The sequence below is a fragment of the Schistocerca nitens genome, chromosome 7 (assembly GCF_023898315.1).
Source record: "Schistocerca nitens isolate TAMUIC-IGC-003100 chromosome 7, iqSchNite1.1, whole genome shotgun sequence".
NCBI classification, from domain to species: Eukaryota; Metazoa; Arthropoda; class Insecta; order Orthoptera; family Acrididae; genus Schistocerca; species Schistocerca nitens.
Window position 1 is genome coordinate 135,049,941 of NC_064620.1, and position 12,919 is coordinate 135,062,859.

Genomic DNA, 12,919 nt, shown 5'->3' on the forward strand with positions numbered 1-12,919 from the left:
TCATGGGCTTTTATTTAAATAGTCATTTTAGTATATAAAGTTGCCACCCTTGCACTGTAAGACTTTTCTTAGAAGTTAAAATCAAGTTGCACCTTAGGTGGCAAGTTAATCTTTTAATTTTAGTGTTTTGTACCATTTCCATCCCTCCTACGAGGTGCATAGTTTGTGTGCTTGTGTGAATCGTTAAAACTTTTACTTCAAGGTAATCTGGTGTGTTGCAGTTTTGCACCTGTGTAGTCTTTCAGCGGTTGTTGTGATAGGTCGTGACTACGGCCGTGTCAAAAGGGAGTGGCAAGGTTCTCAGCCTGAAAGCTCATACACTCACATTTTTTTTTTCTTTCTGCCTCTGAATAAATTGTAACTTGATATTTAGAGGGAGCTTTCTGCTTATAATTTTAAATCTGTTTCTTAAAAAAAAGGCTTTTAGGAATAAAATTCCCATTTTTTTAAAATCAATTTCATTTTGATTTCATCAGTTACTCCCTGGCAACTACTTCCACGCTCACATAGTGTGATTAAATGCGTTAATGTTCTTGATGAATCGCTAGTAAATAAAATAAATTTTTAAGAATATTCTTTGAAATTAAATTCACGGTTCAACTGTTTACTTTTTCAAGTGTTGAAGTTACTCCACTAGGTTCAATTATATTAATAATGGTGTCATCAGCTTGATTCATCTGCTCCCAGTCAAACCATGAATATAAACGGACTATTACGGATTACAAGTGCCCATTACAACCATTTACACTCAGCTCTTACGCATCAAGCACAACAGGTACATTGCGATGAAAAGGTGGGAGTGCTTATGAAAGAAGAAAACCTTTCCAGTTAAGCAGCTTGACCTAGCAGCCTCTAAACTGCCATACCAACCCTAAAGGGATTGTGACGTAAGATGTAGAGCAAAACAAACATGCAGAGAAACAGTAAGAAAAGAGTTATATTGGCTTTAAATTATCCATGTCTGTAAAGAAAAGTTAGTCGTGTGTTTTTAGTGGATCAAGGAACAAAGGCCTTTCCAGACCTAAGAATAAAGTTTGGGAAATAAAGGAAAAAAAAATAAATGTATAATCCGCTTTTCCAACCCCCTGCTTCTCTCAGAAATTTAATAAATTCATCTAAAAATAATTTAATGTAATTCTGAAAGCATTTGCGCGATATTTTCCGTAATATTTTCGCCCGACTGCGTCTTATTTAGCGCCAAGCACAATTCATTCCTGAGTGCATTAAAGACGTAATATTCGGAGAGAAGTTATTTCTTTTCGCCATTACGCCCTAAAAAGCCCGCGCGGCGACTTCTCCCCGCGCCGGTCTCCCTGCGACACGGAATTTACGGCAACATTAATAACGTCAAACGGTGTCGCCCGGCCGCTCCAGCCCTCGGTTTTCCATTACGGGCGAACAAGGCGCGAGGCTGCCCCACTGAGCCGCGTCCCCCTGCTAAGAATCCATTTACGCTGCGCAACACGGAGGAACCCGTTTAACCCGTTTTAACGAGATCTCCTCCATTAACTACAATATCTTCACCCACGTTCAGATAGTTACTGTGACGCCGAACACTTCGTACTCTCAGTAAGAACAGTACCGACTTTCGCGAAGTTCTTAGTGTTGTTAACCAAAAGTGAATAAGTAGAATAAGAAACTACAGATAACTGTCAGTTATAATGGGTGGTCGGAAACAGACTGAAAAGCTTGCAAATGTGTTGCAGAATAGGTTGTGCTGGCAAATAACTGCCAAGAAAAAAATTCGGCACGTTGCGTGGTTTTCGAGTTATTTAGCACTAACCAATCAGCCCGTTGCATGCACAAATTTAAGTGGCCTGCCGTATACAATTAGAGTCAGTTTTCGTAGGGTAGATGACAGCGCAAGAGAAATGCTCAGCCTTTTCATCTACATCTACATTTATACTCCGCAAGCCACCCAACGGTGTGTGGCGGAGGGCACTTTACGTGCCACTGTCATTACCTCCCTTTCCTGTTCCAGTCGCGTATGGTTCGCGGGAAGAACGACTGTCGGAAAGCCTCCGTGCGCGCTCGAATCTCTCTAATTTTACATTCGTGATCTCCTCGGGAGGTATAAGTAGGGGAAAGCAATATATTCGATACCTCATCCAGAAACCCACCCTCTCGAAACCTGGCGAGCAAGCTACACCGCGATGCAGAGCGCCTCTCTTGCAGAGTCTGCCACTTGAGTTTGCTAAACATCTCCGTAACGTTATCACGGTTACCAAATAACCCTGTGACGAAACGCGCCGCTCTTCTTTGGATCTTCTCTATTTCCTCCGTCAACCCGATCTGGTACGGATGCCACACTGATGAGCAATACTCAAGTATAGGTCGAACGAGTGTTTTGTAAGCCACCTCCTTTGCTGATGGACTACATTTTCTAAGGACTCTCCCAATGAATCTCAACCTGGTACCCGCCTTATCAACAGTTAATTTTATATGATCATTCCACTTCAAATCGTTCCGCACGCATACTCCCAGATATTTTACAGAAGTAACTGCTACCAGTGTTTGTTCCGCTATCATATAATCATACAATAAAGGATCCATCTTTCTATGTATTCGCAATACATTACATTTGTCTATGTTAAGGGTCAGTTGCCACTCCCTGCACCAAGTGCCTATCTGCTGCAGATCTTCCTGCATTTCACTGCAATTTTCTAATGCTGCAACTTCTCTGTATACTACAGCACCATCCGCGAAAAGCTGCATGGAACTTCAGACACTATCTACTAGGTCATTTATATATATATTGTGAAAAGCAATGGTCCCATAACTCTCCCCTGTGGCACGCCAGAGGTTACTTTCACGTCTGTAGACGTCTCTCCATTGATAACAACATGCTGTGTTCTGTTTGCTAAAAACTCTTCAATCCAGCCACACAGCTGGTCTGATATTCCGTAGGCTCTTACTTTGTTTATCAGGCGACAGCGCGCAACTGTATCGAACGCCTTCCGGAAGTCAAGGAACATAGCATCTACCTGGAAGCCTGTATCTAATATTTTCTGGGTCTCATGAACAAATAAAGCGAGTTGGGTCTCACACGATCGCTGTTTCCGGAATCCATGTTGACTCCTACAGAGTAGATTCTGGGTTTCCAAAAAAGACATGATACGCGAGCAAAAAACATGTTCTAAAATTCTACAACAGATCGACGTCAGAGATATAGGTCTATAGTTTTGCGCATCTGCTCGAAGACTGGGACTACCTGTGCTCTTTTCCAATCATTTGGAACCTTCCGTTCCTCTAGAGACTTGCGGTACACGGCTGTTAGAAGGGGGGCAAGTTCTTTCGCGTACTTTGCTCGGGTTCATTCCTTACTATCGTCCGAACTCCAACATCTGTATCGCTCTCTTGTTCGGTTTTAGAAGACCAAACGAAGAACACGTTTGGCGAATCCGCCTCTGCCGCGTTGCATGAATTTGCACGCCCAACAACCTGACTGGGTAACATCAAAGCTAGTTAACTAGGAAACAGCGCAACTTATCGATTCTTTTCTTTCAACAATAATTTCTCAACACAATCCACTCTTACAATCTCTTCAGTCTGTTACTGACCATCATACAAGTAAACTGAAGCGCCAAAGAAATTGGTATAGGCATGCGTATTCAAATACAGATATGTAATCAGGTAGAATACGGCGCTGCGGTAGGTAACGCGTACATAACACAACAAGCGTCTGGCGCCATTGTTAGATCGGTTATGCTGTTAAAATGGCAGGTTACCAACGTGAGTTTGGACGTGGTGTTACAGTCGACGTACGAGCGATGCGACACAGCATCTCAGAGGTAGCGATGAAGTGGAAAATTTTCCGTACGACCATTTCACGAGTGTACCGTGAATATCAAGAACCCGATAAATCATCAAATCTCCGACATCACTACGGGCGGGAAACGATCCTGCAAGACCGAGACCAATGACGACTGGAGAGACATTCGGACAGAGGTAGGTTACATATCTTTAATATATATAAATTATAAACATATATATCTAAATCTATATCTACATTAGTATATAAGCACAGGGCGTCCAAAGCTGGAACCAAAAAATCTCTAAAACTTCCTGACCAATTTACTTCACATTTTTTCATATTACTCTAATAAACGTTTTGACGCAAACAGCGTGTACATTTTGTAATACATTCACATACTGGAAAACGCCGGTAGCAAAAATCTCTAAAAGTTCCAAATCGATATACTTCAAATTTTTACGTATATTCTAACAAATATTCAGAAGAACGTAACTATATATTTTTTAATCAACGATGCATCTGCGAGATCGCTGCGGCCGCAAAAAGATTCTTCAAAGACGGGAGCAACGACGACTGAAGAGAATCGTTCAACGTGCCAGAAGTGCAACCCTTCCGCAATTTAGTGCAGATTTCAGTGCTGGGCCATCAAAAAGTGTCAGTGTGCGAACCATTCAAGGAAACGTCATCGATATGGGCTTCCGGAGCCGAAGGCCCACTCGTGTACCCTTGATGACTGCACGACACAAAGCTTTAAGCCTCTCCTGGGCCCGTCACCATCGACATTGGACTGTTGATGACTGGAAACATGTTGCCTGGTCGGACGAGTATCGTTTCAAATTGTATCGAGCGGATGGTCTTGTACGGATATGGAGACAACCTCATGAATCCATGGACACTGCGTGTCAGCAGGAGACTGTCGAAGTTGGTGGTGGCTCTGTAATGATGTGGGGCGTGTGCAGTGGGAGTGATATGGGAACCCTGATACGTCTAGATACGACTCTGACAGGTGACACTTACATAAGTACCCTGTCTGATCTGCATCCATTCATGTCCATTGTGCATTCTGGCGGACTTGGGCAACTGCAGCAGTACAATGCAACATCCCACACGTCCAGAATTTCCACAGAGTGGCTCCAGGAACACTCTTCTGAGTTTAAACACTTCTGATGGCCACTAAACTCCGAAGACATGAACATTATTAGGCATAACTGGGATGCCTTGCAACGTGCTGTTCAAAATAGATCCCCATCCCCTCCTACTCTTACGGTTTCATGGACAGCCCTGCAGGATTCATGGTGTTCCCTGCAGCACTACCTAAGATATCAGTCGAGTCCATACCACGTCGTGTTTCAGCACCTCTGCGTGCTCGCGGGGGCCCTACACGATATTACGCAGGTGCACCAGTTTCTTTGGCTCTTCAGTATATATATATATATATATATATATATATATATATATATATATATATATATATATATATATATATATATATATATATGGGAGCAGTGGAGAGCTCTCGGGCATGGAAATCCCAGTACAAGGTGTTCCGAGTCTCTGTGCCCGTATTATGGAAGGCTGCGAAACCATACGCAATACTCCATGGATAGATCAGGGCGGCAGAGATTCAACATGCTGCGGCGTTGCTGCATGTATCAGTGCCCTTGGAGGGCATATTGAACATCTACTGAGAGAAAGAGTTGCATGTGGTATGGTGGTGCATCCCGTTCTTATTTGTTTCCCTTAATTAATGAGCTGGAGAAAATGAGTTGTAACATGGAAACAAAGCGTTTCCCAGACCCATGTCCATATAACATAGTTTCTTTGTCTACGTCTGAGGAATGTGTCCAGTAAGTTGTGCCGTACATTCTTGCTACACCCTGTATATAAATGGGAGTGAATTACGGATAATGATTCACTAAAGAGGTCTGCAACATATGATGTTCTCAGGCATGATGTCAATAGCTAGCCGTCTGTTTGTGTGATTCGCGATTTGTAAAACGACGGTTTTTGTTCTTTGCTATTTAACCCAACAGTGTAACTTGTGAAACAGGTAAGACCCCAATTACGTCGTTTCCTTAGCAGTAACAGACGACAGTTTTCCCAGATATACATCAATGTACCCAATGATAATAATAACAAGAATAGTAGCTGACAGAACTGAAAGACAAGCATTACAAGAAGTAAATAATGAAAATAATAAAGAAGTTTGGTAATTACCTTTGAATCGAGTTGAAAGCCCTACTGGCCGGCCGCGGTGGCCGTGCGTTTCTGGCGCTGCAGTCCGGAACCGCGGGACTGCTACGGTCGCAGGTTCGAATCCTGCCTCGGGCATGGGTGTGTGTGATGTCCTTAGGTTAGTTAGGTTTAAGTAGTTCTAAGTTCTAGTGGACTTATGACCTAAGATGTTGAATCCCATAGTGCTCAGAGCCATTTGAACCATTTTTGAAAGCCCTGCTGCTGATGTTATGTCCCAAAGAAAGACAATGGACATGAAAGTGGGAAACACGATAGTTGGAAATACTAGATAGACTCAATGGTAGGAGGGTACACCGCAAACTAGATTCGAATGTAATGGACGTAGGTGATGCGCCTATGTGATTTGCATGGAAAATACTTAAGAATCAGGGGTACACCTGGAAGCAGATGGGTGGAATCGGTTCTTTTTTTTTTTTTACTTTGTGGCGAAGGGCTGTAGCTGGAAAAAGAGGAAGCAGTGTTGACAATGGATCAGAAAGAATGAAGGGCTGTAGTGTGTGAAAGAGAAAAGAGTAAACATTTAGCAGCAAAATACGTCTTCAAAAGTGGAAAAATATAAATGATTGCACTCATATTTCTGCGATAGCATTAAAAAAATTGCATGTGCTTGGTATAAGACCTCCTGTAATTTCTGCATAATGATTAGGAAAGCTGCTATCATAACATAGAGTCGCAAATTGAAAAATTAAAAATGCACCTAAACCCAGAATCGAACTACGAACTCGAATATTCTAACGCCTTAGAGAAAGGAGGTTAACTGAGGTTCCTGTACATGAAAACCAACAAGCATATCAGTCTGGAAGATCATTTGAAACACCGCTTCACAGTCTAGTTGTTAAAGTGGAAAAAAACTCTACACTTTCAGGAAATTGTTCTCTGCATCCTCCTGGATATCGAGAGGATTTTTGCAATACGACCTTCGAACCCTCGATTAGAGCTGCAGAAGATCATGGCATTAAGACCACCAAATGCAGGCGGGTTAAGACGATGCTAAGTAGACGAGTGGTAGGAGCCACCATGAATCAGAAAATGGTAATCAACACCACCAGAAAGTATCCACAAGGTGAGACTTTGTCCCCAGTACAGGGGAACCTAGTGGTGAATGATCTCATTGAAGAGTTAAATGCTAGACATTATCTTTGCCAAGGATACGTTGGCGATGTAATTACAGTAATATCTGGCAAACACTGTAGTGCCGCTAGAACAATGGCACAATGTTCATCAGACGTTATGCAGATCTAGAACAATTAATGGGATCTAATAGTCCATCCCAAGTAAACTGTTGTACTGTAGATCTCAAGGAAGCATATCCAAGACATGTGCTGGAATCCCAATTTCGACAAAATTCTACCAGTAGAGGAGGCGCTGAAATATCTTGGCGTAATCCTGTATGCGAAACCATCACCGACCCCTCGCATAAAGAATGCCAAAGATACTCTTATGAGCATTAGAAATACCTGTTAAAAAACTTAGGTCTGAAGCCGCAAGAGTACGTACTGGATATACACTAAAGAAATAAGACCTGTGATAATTTATGGGGATACAGTAGGATGGAACAAAGTGTAACGGTGACTGCTAAGAGCTTGACAAGGGGCAGATGTTGGCCTCTCAGTGATAAGGGGTGGTATTAGCAGCACGCTCTCTGCTGGGATGGAGACCATGTTGGACATGCCCCCCACCCCCTTTCCACCTTTAGATTAGAATGGAGGCCGCAGTAGAGTCATACAGGTTAAAAACTGAAAGAAGTGAATACGTATAGGATATCAGGTATCTCATACCGATATAGTGAGTGTGGCAAATACAGGAATGGTCGGTGAAATGCCGGATTACCAGACAATAATTTCCAGCTCCTTGAATACACCTGTTAATGTTACAACTGAAAGATGGGATCAGTGGAAGAACGATCCACGACACCTTTCAGAAGACATGCCTCTGGGGTGGTGGTATATGGAAGGAAGGAACGAAGATTAGGTTTAATGTTCCGTCGACATCGACGTCATTAGAGATGGACGCCGGATTGTGTCAAGGACGGGGAAGGAAATCGGATGTATCCTTTCAAAGGAACTAGCCCTGCATTTGCCTGGAGTGATCTAGGAAAATCACGGGAAACCTAAAACTGAATGGCCGTACATGGATTTGCGCCATCGTCCTCCCGAGTGCGAGTCCAGTGTGCTAACCAGTCCGGGATATATGGGGTACAGTCTTAACTGTAAAGAGCAGTCTCTCTAGGGAAGCTGGTCACGGTATACCAGGGGAAAATACCCGCTATCAGAGTATGTGTGGAGCAGACTTAGCGAAGATGCTACGAGGATCGCAGCATCTACATTTATTCAGACAGCGAAGCAGCTCTCTCGGTTCTGCAACGTGATCAAAGATTGTAGCAGAATGCCATGATGTCCTTGTGAGCCAGAGGAAAGTAGCTGGGTAATCCTGACGTGGGTCCTGGTCACTCAGGAATTACTGGCAATGAACAAGCTAGTAGGCTCAACAGGTCAGGTGAGAAAATTCCATTTATTCGACCGGAACCAGTCCTAATCATCGCCAAGGCCATGGTGAAATGAAAACTACGTGGCTGTATCAGAAGTCAGTTAGTATAATTTTGTACTGTGATCCAAAAATAAAAACTTGGCAAGCTAATAACACCAAATCCATGTCTGAAGAGAAATTCTGTAATTCTGAACTTGAACAAGGAGACAGATTAGACTCGTGTTAGGTCTAATTACTGGCCATGGGGACTTGAGGAAACATCTACACGCGAAATAAGCACCAAAGAGTGGACTACGTTGTGAGGGTGATGAAACTGTACCACACCTAATCTTCCAATAAGGAAGTGTTGGAGGTAAAAAGAAAGAGAAAGACTCATTGCTTCTTGAAGAAATTTTGTCTAGTTAAGGACTTGTAATGGTCACCTATTGCTCTTTAAGAGTACTGGATGGTTTTGCTGGAATCACATGGCGAGAAACCCCACAATAAACTCAGATTCGGTGGTTGCAATAAGACCACTGTTGTTTTGTCTCCTTGCACAAATCAGTCACTCAGTTCTAAAGCAAAGCTCTCACTACAGAAACTGCGCAGTATCACAGCAGCACAATACTGAATGAAGATACAGTAGTTGTCCTACATGTGAATGCAGTAACCACTATTTCTTGCCGTCCATTTTATATATATACGAGGGTGAGTCAAATGAAAACTTTAAATACTTTTAAGTATTATTTATTGTGCAAAAGTGGTACAAAGCTGTATCACTTTTCAACATAATCTCCCCCACGCTCAATGCAAGTCCTCCAGCGCTTACAAAGTGCATAAATTCCTTTAGAAAAAAAATTCTTTTGGTAGTCCGCGCAACCACTCATGCACCGCGTGGCGTACCTCTTCATCAGAACGGAACTTCTTTCCTCCCATTGCGTCTCTGAGTGGTCCAAACATATGGAAATCACTTGGTGATGAGGAATGGCGCCATTCCTTGCTCGCTCTCTTCGTTTCCGGTTGGTGGAAGTGAACCCAGGTTTTGTCCCCAGTAACGATTCTTGCAAGGAAGCCATCGCCTTCTCGTTCAAAGCGCCGAAGAAGTTCTTCACAAGCATCAACACGTCGTTCTCTCATTCCAGGAGTCAGCTGCCGTGACACCCACCTTGCAGACACTTTGTGAAACTGGAGCACATCATGCACAATGCGGTATGCTGACCCATGACTAATCTGTAAACATGCTGCAGTGTCATTCAGAGTCAGTCGGCGGTTTTCCTTCACTATGGCTTCAACTGCTGCAATGTTCTGTGGAGTCACAACTCGTTGTGCCTGATCTGGACGAGGAGCATCTTCCATTGAAGTCAAACCATTTCCTAACTTCCTACTCCATTCGTAGACTTGCTGCTGTGACAAACATGCATCACCGTACTGAGCCTTCATCTGCCGATGAATTTCAACAGGTTCACACCTTCACTACGCAAAAACCGAATAACAGAACGCTGTTATTCCCTGGTGCAAGTCGCAAATGGGGCGGCCATCTTTCTACTGATACTGCGACAGTATGTGTGAATCTGCACTATGCTGCCATCTACAGGTCATTCTGCACGCTTTTTGTAGCACGCTTACCAACTTACACGATAACGGCGCGAAATTTCGATTTGTTATTACAAATTTAATGTTTTCATTTGACTCTCCCTTATATATATATATATATTATATATATATATATATATATATATATATATATATATATATATATATGTGTGTGTGTGTGTGTGTGTGTGTGTGTGTGTGTCAAAGAATTGATCAGAAAGCTAGCAAAATATTCATTCTTTTGTGGAAGCTACACACACTATCTCAAGAAAAGTATCAGCACCCTATTAGTAGATGTCAATATGGTGTTTGTACATCCGTCGGCTTTATGACAGCTTGAACTCTGAGATGGATACTTGCAATAAGTTGTCTGAATGTCTGTGAAGAAATGGCAGCACATTGTTCCTCAAGAGCCGAAACAAGAGATGGTAGTTATGTTGGACCCTTGAGTCTGGAGCGAAGTCAACGTTTTAGCTGATCGCAAGAGCGTTCAGTTGGGTTCAGGTAGAGACTGTGGGCAGACCAGTCTATTTGAGGAATGTTTTTGTCCACAAACCTTTTCCCTACAGATGGTGGTGTATGACACAGTGCATCGTCACGCTCATAAGAACAATTATTATCTCTGAAGTCTTCCTCTACTTCGCCCAATACGTAGCTTTGTATAAGGCGTTCACATTATTCCGCTTTTAACGTTTTCGTAACCGCAGTAAGGGATCACAGTCTAACCGCGAAAAGCACACCCCATAGCACACCACCACCTCCTCCACAATTCACTGTTGGCAGCACACACGATGGTAGGTAATATTCCTCAAGCGCTCTCAAAACCCTAACCCTTACATCGGATTCCCACAGGGTACAGAGTGATTCATCACCCAAATCACTCGTTTCCAGTCATCCAGTGTCCAATGGTGTCGCTCTTTACACAGTCTCAAGTATCGCTTACCAGAGACTACAGAAATATGTGGGAGAAGCTGCCCGGCCACTGTGCAACCTTGCTTTTTAACTAGCTTCTACTTAGAAAAGAGACATACAGAGTTACAGCAAGGGCCCAGCCCTACAGAAAGTGCCACTTCTTCTGATTGTCACCAACAGATGAACATCGTATATGCGTGTCATAGTGTCGCCATGACTGCAGAAAACAGACTTATTCATAAGTACTTATAGGCTTTCAGTAGACAACTGAGGGATGCTATAATTCACCCAGATAGAGACACATCAGTGGATGCAGCATCTCTCGAAGTTCTTAACTCTCATTAAACTAAACTGCTCTCGAACAGGCCATGAAGGCCCAAGGTTTCGACCGGCCGCCGCGTCATCCTCAGCTGATAGGCGTCGTTGGATGCGGACATGGAGGGGCATGTGGTCAGGGCACCGCTCTCCCGGCCGTATGTCAGTTTCCGAGAACGGAGCCACTACTTCCTAATCAAGTAGCTCCTCAGTTTGTCTCACAAGGGCTGAGTGCGCACCGCTTGCCTACATCACTCGGTAGACCGGATGGTCACCCATCCAAGTACTAGCCCAGCCCGACAGCGCTTAACTTCGGTGATCTGATGGGAACCGGTGTTGCCACTGCGGCAAGGCCGTTGGCCTCAACTCCCACTACATGTGCTTAATACGGACACCGTTTGTGATCAAACATCAGTATGTGAGTGTAACGCGCTGAAGTCATACAGGCGCAATGACAGCAACCCGCTTTGGAAATCTGTTCACTGAGTTGCGAAATAATTCGAAATAACGACGCGAAGCAGAAGCGAAATAATTCGATCTTCCACAATGGAGTGGATAATTTGTTTACGTTTTCTGACATCCCTACCCCTTAGCGGCGCGCTCTGCAACTACGTCACGAAGCGTATTACAAGTCGAAACTGGGAGAAATGCTCCATCCACTGAAATGTGTCAATGTTAGGGTTCAGTGCCAAAGTCTGGAATAACAGAACCTGTACAGGATCGATTTGTAGTCTGTCAGACTTTAACAATCTTTTTTCTGTGGTAGACGTCTCAAGTTCAAATTTATGTCACATGGTCTCTTGGCAGCGTAAAAACTTTAAGCTTCTAAGTAAATGCAATCGATAAATAACAGCAGTTATGTCACGTATTTTGAAAATTCACTTATCAAAAACTATAAGACACTTCCCGTTGCCCTAGAATCATGAAATTTGGCAAGAAGTAGGATTTCACAGTACAACTAAAGTAAAAATATGCGAAAACTATTAATATGTAATTTATTTATTTTTTTTTTTTTTACAATCGTATTGACCAACTAGGATCACGTTAACAACTTCAGTTCCTCTTCTTCCTTTGTTGTTGTTTCCTATTTTTCCAGTATTCCCTCATTTTCTCCCCATGAAGTCTCTTCCTTTCTTCTGTCCATGTTGTTCCCGATTTTTTATTTCTTCTGCTTTGAAAGCCTTCCAAATTTAGTATTTTAATATGTAATTATATATATTGAAACAATATTTTTTTTTCATTTTTTATCAATCTGTCTATCTGTCTGTCCAACTGTTAAGACCACTTTTTCTCTTGAACCGCATGGCATATCAAATTCAGATATACAGTATGTCAGATACTAAGGTCTGGCGCAGGGCCAGTCAAAGTGCCGAACTTAACGCGTGCAGCGCGTGGGGGCCACATGCTGGACAAGGCCCGGCCTATCACTCTCGGCCTTGCTCCGCCCTTCTCGAAAGTGTACAGTACAGAGCGACATTTCATTTAGTATTGCGGTGCGGCATTCTTCGCTCAGAACAACTCTCTGTTCGGCAGAATGGTGCTCTCAGCGTCATTTAATCTTCGCTATTTGTTCGAGTTATGAACGACGTTCCTAATTCCAGTGTATATTTGTGCAAAAAGAGA

General features: G+C 43.0%; 1 pseudogene; it reads right to left on the minus strand.

Moving 5' to 3' along the window:
• Positions 1-11,539: 11,539 nt before the first annotated feature.
• Positions 11,540-11,657, minus strand: LOC126196129 (5S ribosomal RNA; annotated as a pseudogene).
• Positions 11,658-12,919: the final 1,262 nt, after the last annotated feature.